Below are 6,000 nucleotides of genomic sequence, written 5' to 3'. Positions count from 1 at the left end.
TTATAAGCATTTGCAGCCATTGTCATTTGTTGCAAAATACTTAAGATATTATATTCACTTAAACCATCTATGTTCCATTCATAGATTGTTGAAGCATTATATTTAAATTGAGATATAGTATTAGATTTATCAACAATTCCTAAGTCTGGTGCTCTATTTACTATTTCTCTATGATGATTTATAGGATTGATTTCAAATTGTTGAATATTTTCTGAGTCAGGTTCACTAACATCAGAGTTGGTGTTTTCTTCAATTATATTTATGTTTCTTGATGCTGATGATTGAGGAGTATCCTGAGCTACATGTTGGGTAGTCGCAGATCTAACTTGAATTTTACTTAATTGATCTTTTAATTGATGTACAAATTCTTTTTTACTAGATTGAGAAATTTGATAAGGTTTAAACATATGAGTTTTTACCTTTTCTTTACCTTTTACAGTCTCATTTACAATTGGTTTATCTTCTAATAAATTTTCTATTCGTTTTAATTGTGTATTTAAACAAATTAAACTGGCATTACTAAAATTATTTTGTTCAATTAATTTATTATTTGTATCATTTTCCCTTATATTTTTAAATGGAGCACAGACAATTTCATGATCTTGATGTTTTAATTTACTAATTGTTTTAGGTGGAAAATCACTCTTAATTGTTTGATCATTTACTATCCATTCTGGTCTTTTATCTCTTACAGTAATTGGATTTAAACTTTTATTAGAAGAATGTTCTTTAATAAATTTATACCAATCAAAGAATTTAATGTCAGTTTGAGTATTTAATTTATAATCTAAATATTCATATTTTAATTCTTCAAAAGTATATTGTTTTAATATCTGTTTCATTTTAAGTAAATTTTTAATTTTAGATACTTCTTTTATTAAACTTTTTTCTATATCGTCTTTATTAAGTACATTTAATTCCCTGTTGAGTTCACTAACATTTTCAGTTATGGCTGAAGCTGTTGGTGATACTGGAGGTGTATTTACTAAATTTGATTGTTGATTAACATAATTATCTACAGGATTATAAACTGCCTGTGGTATAGAATTACTGTAATCAACACCTTTCATTTTTAAATTTGGAATATCAGAAGTAGAAAATCTTGGTTTTACTAATGTTTGAATTATTGGTTTAGGCTCAGTCTCTTTATACTTAGCATAAATAACAGAAGGTATGGATGAAGTAGGTTTATCATTTTCATCTGTAGTTACAGAGGAAGATGACCCTGCATACCTCATACTTTGACTTCTATTAAATTTTAAAGTTACTTTACCATCTTCAAATTGTTCAATTTTTTGCAAATTGATGTTTGGTTTTACTTTATCAATAACTGGAGGAGGTACAACCCCTTCTAAAATCCATTCATCTGGAAGTGTTATATCCTTCCATTGGATGGTTTTAGGAATTACTGTGTTCGTTTTAGTCAAATCTGTTTGAAGAAATCTTGTTTCACCAATTTTAGGTTGTAGTTTATATTTAGTACCAAAGGCTGAATTCATTGCCTTATAATGAATTTTATAAATTAACGCTATAGGAATTGATCCTTGTTTCATTTTATAATTATGAGATTTAATTTCCAAAACTATACTTTCTAAAATATTTAAATCATTTAATGAGACAGTCATATCTGGATAGACCTCAAAGGAGATCGGTCCTTCACTTAAGCTAGTCTCAACTGATCCTAATAAAGAATCTTGAAAATTTAAAAATCTAGCGTCTCTTACTACTGCAAGAATACTAGTATTTAATCCTTCTCTGGTTAAAGGTTTTATTCCCACTTGAATTAATCCTATATGAATATATTTATATTTTTTACTTTTATGATGTTGCAAAGTTTTAGAAGATAAAAGAGTTATTCTTTCAAAAGGTTTACTTAATTGAAAATCTCTTTCTTCGGTTTTAATTACATAGTCAGTTTTAAATAAATTAAATTTATTTATTTTATAAATTTGTTCTTTATCAACTTTAGGTATTTCCCATTCATCAATTGCTTTACTAAAATCTTGTAAAATTAATTCATTTCTATTTATTACCCTTTTAATTTCTGAAGAATCTGAGTCATCAGATTTAATACTACTTACTGATCTACACAATAAAGGATCCATTTTAATATATCAAAAAAGTTTTGACGATCCTGTTATACCCTTCCAGGTTATACCCATTCGATGCCCCTCATGGGTCTTATACTACTTCTGGGTTCAGTAGGAATAGGGTTCAGTGGACAATGCCAACACAAAATTGATATACTTCAAATGAAAACTTTATTAATGTTAAACAATAAGAAGTTTTAAACCGTTTGGCTCTGATACCAACAAAAGATAAAAGGATCGATTATCGATTTAATAATAACAAGTTCTTATTTAAAACTTATAGTCAAGTCTTATAATAAAGAATCTTTAAATTTAAAAGTCTTTAAGTCTTTATTCAAAAACAAAGACTTCTTACACGTCTTTAAGTTTTATAATAAAACAACAAACAAGTCTTTATCCTAGTCAAGTCTTTATGTAACAAATCTTTACAAGTCATAAATATGAAGAAAAGAAAGATTATTGCTAGGATTTATATAAATACATACACAAATATTTAAATATAAATTATAACTATGAACTAAAATGCTATGATTAATTGGATTTATATGAATACTTATATAAATCATTAAATATAAAATCAACATACAATTTAAACAATTTTTCTGATGTGGAAGATCAGACTAAGCTGCATCCACAGAGCATACTTATCACAAACAAAATCAATTTACCAAATAATTTTTGTCAATCAACTCAACCAATTTCAATTAATTTATTTTAATTGAGGTTTAGGGTTCCTGCAACCTTAACCTGGGATCCCCAGAATTAAGTCAGAGTGTGGAGGGAGAAGAGAAAGGTGCCGTAAACACGGACTTATATTCGTAGCAGTTTAAGATAAAGTACAAACTTTATTTAATTACAAAATACAAATACAAGATTTAAAACTTACAACAATTTTACTTTAGACTTTCTCCAACTTGAACTCTTACAACTCGAACTAGGAGCACAGAAGGAGAGAGGGATTATAGGTAATAACTAAAACTAAAACTTATGCCTTCACAAGGGGAGAGGCTCCCTTTTAATAGGAAAATTGGCGAATCTTTACTATTAATGAATAGTTCCTTGTCTGCCACTGGCTGAGGAAGATGCCTTGGCCTTTACTGTTGGAGATGCCTTGGCTTTTACTATTTGAAAATGACTTGGTGACTTAACTTTTACTGTTGCAAATGCTTCTTTTACAATGTGTCGGAACATGATGAGGAGGAAGAAGTTAACGTGTCCTTTTTCTTTGCTTTTCTTTTTATTTTTTCTTTTCTTTTTCCTTTAGCTTTGCCTTTCTTGCCTTTATCTTTTTGCTAATGCTTTGCTTCGGATTTTTATGATATCGCTATCATCACTTTCGTCACTAGATGAACTAGATGATGAGGATGATGGTAAAATGATTTTACCCTTGCTTTTATGGTGTGTAGTGTTTGAAGATTTACTGGAGGATGCACTTTGGGCTTTACTGGTGGATGGTTTTATGGGCTGATTTGAACTGGTTGAAAGTTGTTCAGACATCTCTTGACAGATCAATCTATATTCTTCTGGTGTTTTGGCTGCAGCTAACCGGGCCTGACATTGGGCTTTTTGGATACCAAACTGGGGGTTATCCTGAATAGCTAATGTATGGGCATAGGTTAAAGCTGGTTTAGATGGGCTGGATAATTTATTGCGGATCCATTGGCTAATTTTATGTTCAGTGGTGGAATTCTTGAATGATCCCCACCATTTTATTTTATGTCTTTTTACTATCATGGGAATTTGACTTCCTGGAACATACTGATAATCAAAATACCATTGATATACCCATGGAGTGAAGAAGGTCATACAATAATACATCAAGGAAGGAATATGGACTTCTTCGGGTTTGGGTTTATAATGGGTTTTAAAGAACTGGTACAAATAAAGGATATCATGAGGAATGATTTCCTCTGAAATTCCCTTAAATTGCCACCATCGTTTAAACCAATTTGGGATTTTTAAATCAGTGCGTATATTTTGATCAAAATATATTAACCATGAATGAGTAGTGGTGGGATTTTGAAGACAAAATATCGTATCCCATGCTTTTTTATAATCAAAATAATTATAACTCATATTATATTTATGTAATCCTTTAAATTTTACTGGTGTTACTAAAGAAGGTACGGGCCAATCCTTAGGATGGATGACGCGTTTTATTTTTATAGAAGAATAAGAAATTATTCCATTTTTATCAAAAGTATGTTTGATGTTTACTGAATCAGTATCTAATAATATATTATTATAATAAGCCTGAGGTTTTGATAAGTCTGTAGGCATAAAAAACCAATTCTCAGGATAATAGTTTTTTATAATTTGCCAAGGATTGGTATGATTATATCCATCCTCAACTTCGATTTCAAAATCAAATAAATTTTTATCAAACCATTTATGTATACTACCAGTAGATTTATATTGGATTTTTGGCAAATCCACAGCCATCAACGGATTTGATAACTCTTTACTGTCTACCGTTTGAGACAGAGTAGCCGTATCATGAGCGGATACGATCGCTTTAGATTTAGAAGACATACCTGGGTCCTCTGTGGAAGAGGATGCCATACCCTGCAGGGCTTTAATGACTTCGGGAGATTGAGAAAGTTCCTCAATCCATTTTTTAAGATCTTTAGGAGGAGTGGTTTTAGTGTTTAAGGTTTTAAGGTCTTCAGAGTGCTCAGAAAGAGCTTTAGTTGGGGAGCCGGAATCTTGTTTAATTTCTTTCCCTTTATCCTTCTTTCTTCCCATGGTTCTGTAAGAATTCTCTAGTTAGAAAGTCTGGAATATTATTATCATTGCCTTTAATATATTCTATGTCAAATTCAAAAATACTTAAAAGTGCTTGCCATCTAGCAAAAATTTGTTTAGAGGCAAGGTTTTGGACATCTTTCTGCAGAACATCTTTTGCAGATTTACAATCAATACGAAGTAAAAATTTTTGATTTAAAAGATCAGATTGAAATTTATTTATACAAATAACAATACTTAAAATTTCTTTTTTAATAGTAGAATAATTTAATTGAGTTGGAGTCCAATGACCTGAAGTATATTGGATTATCCTTTCTTTACCATTCACTTTTTGTTTTAAAATGCCTTCATAACCAATATTAGAAGCATCTGTTTCAACAATTTTAAAAGCATTAGGATCAGGAATATATAAGTAAGGAATTTCTTTTACCAAGGATTTGATCTTTTTTATTAATTGAGTATGCTGAGTTGTCCAAGGACCAGCATTTTTACAAAGTCTATTATGTAATGGTTTTATCATGCAATTTAAATTTGGATAAAAATCAATTACATAATTTAAACAACCAAGAAAACGTTGTAATTGGGGTTTATTAGTAATTTCATCAGGAAATTTTTCACCAAAAACAAGTGCTCTTTCTATAGGTTGAATCTTACCTTGTTCAATATAATGGCCTAAAAATCTAATTTTAGTTTTGAATAGATCCATCTTTGTTTACTAAGTGCTAAACCATTTTGCCTAATTACCATACAAAAAGTTTTTAAGTGTTTAAAATGATCATCAATAGTTTGACTAAATATTAACACATCATCAATGTATACTATACAAAATTTACTATAGGGATTAAATATGTCATTCATGATCCTCTGAAATTCGGAAGGAGCATTTTTTAATCCAAAAGGCATTACATTCCATTCATATTGACCAAATGGAACTGTGAATGCTGTTTTATATCTGTCTTTAGGATCGATTTGAATCTGCCAATAACCAGATTTCATATCAAATTTACTAAAAATATTTGCATTGTATAATTTCTTTAATAGGTCTTTTTTATTAGGAATTGGATATCTGATCCATTTTAAGGCTGTATTTAATGGTTTATAATTTATTACTAGTCTTGGAACACCTCGTTCAATTTCAGCATTTTTATTGACATAAAAAGCTGCA

The sequence above is a fragment of the Jatropha curcas genome, chromosome 2 (assembly GCF_041381405.1).
Source record: "Jatropha curcas cultivar XTBG-Jc1 chromosome 2, XTBG_Jcur_1.0, whole genome shotgun sequence".
NCBI lineage: Eukaryota > Viridiplantae > Streptophyta > Magnoliopsida > Malpighiales > Euphorbiaceae > Jatropha > Jatropha curcas.
Note: the sequence above shows the minus strand (reverse complement) of the source record.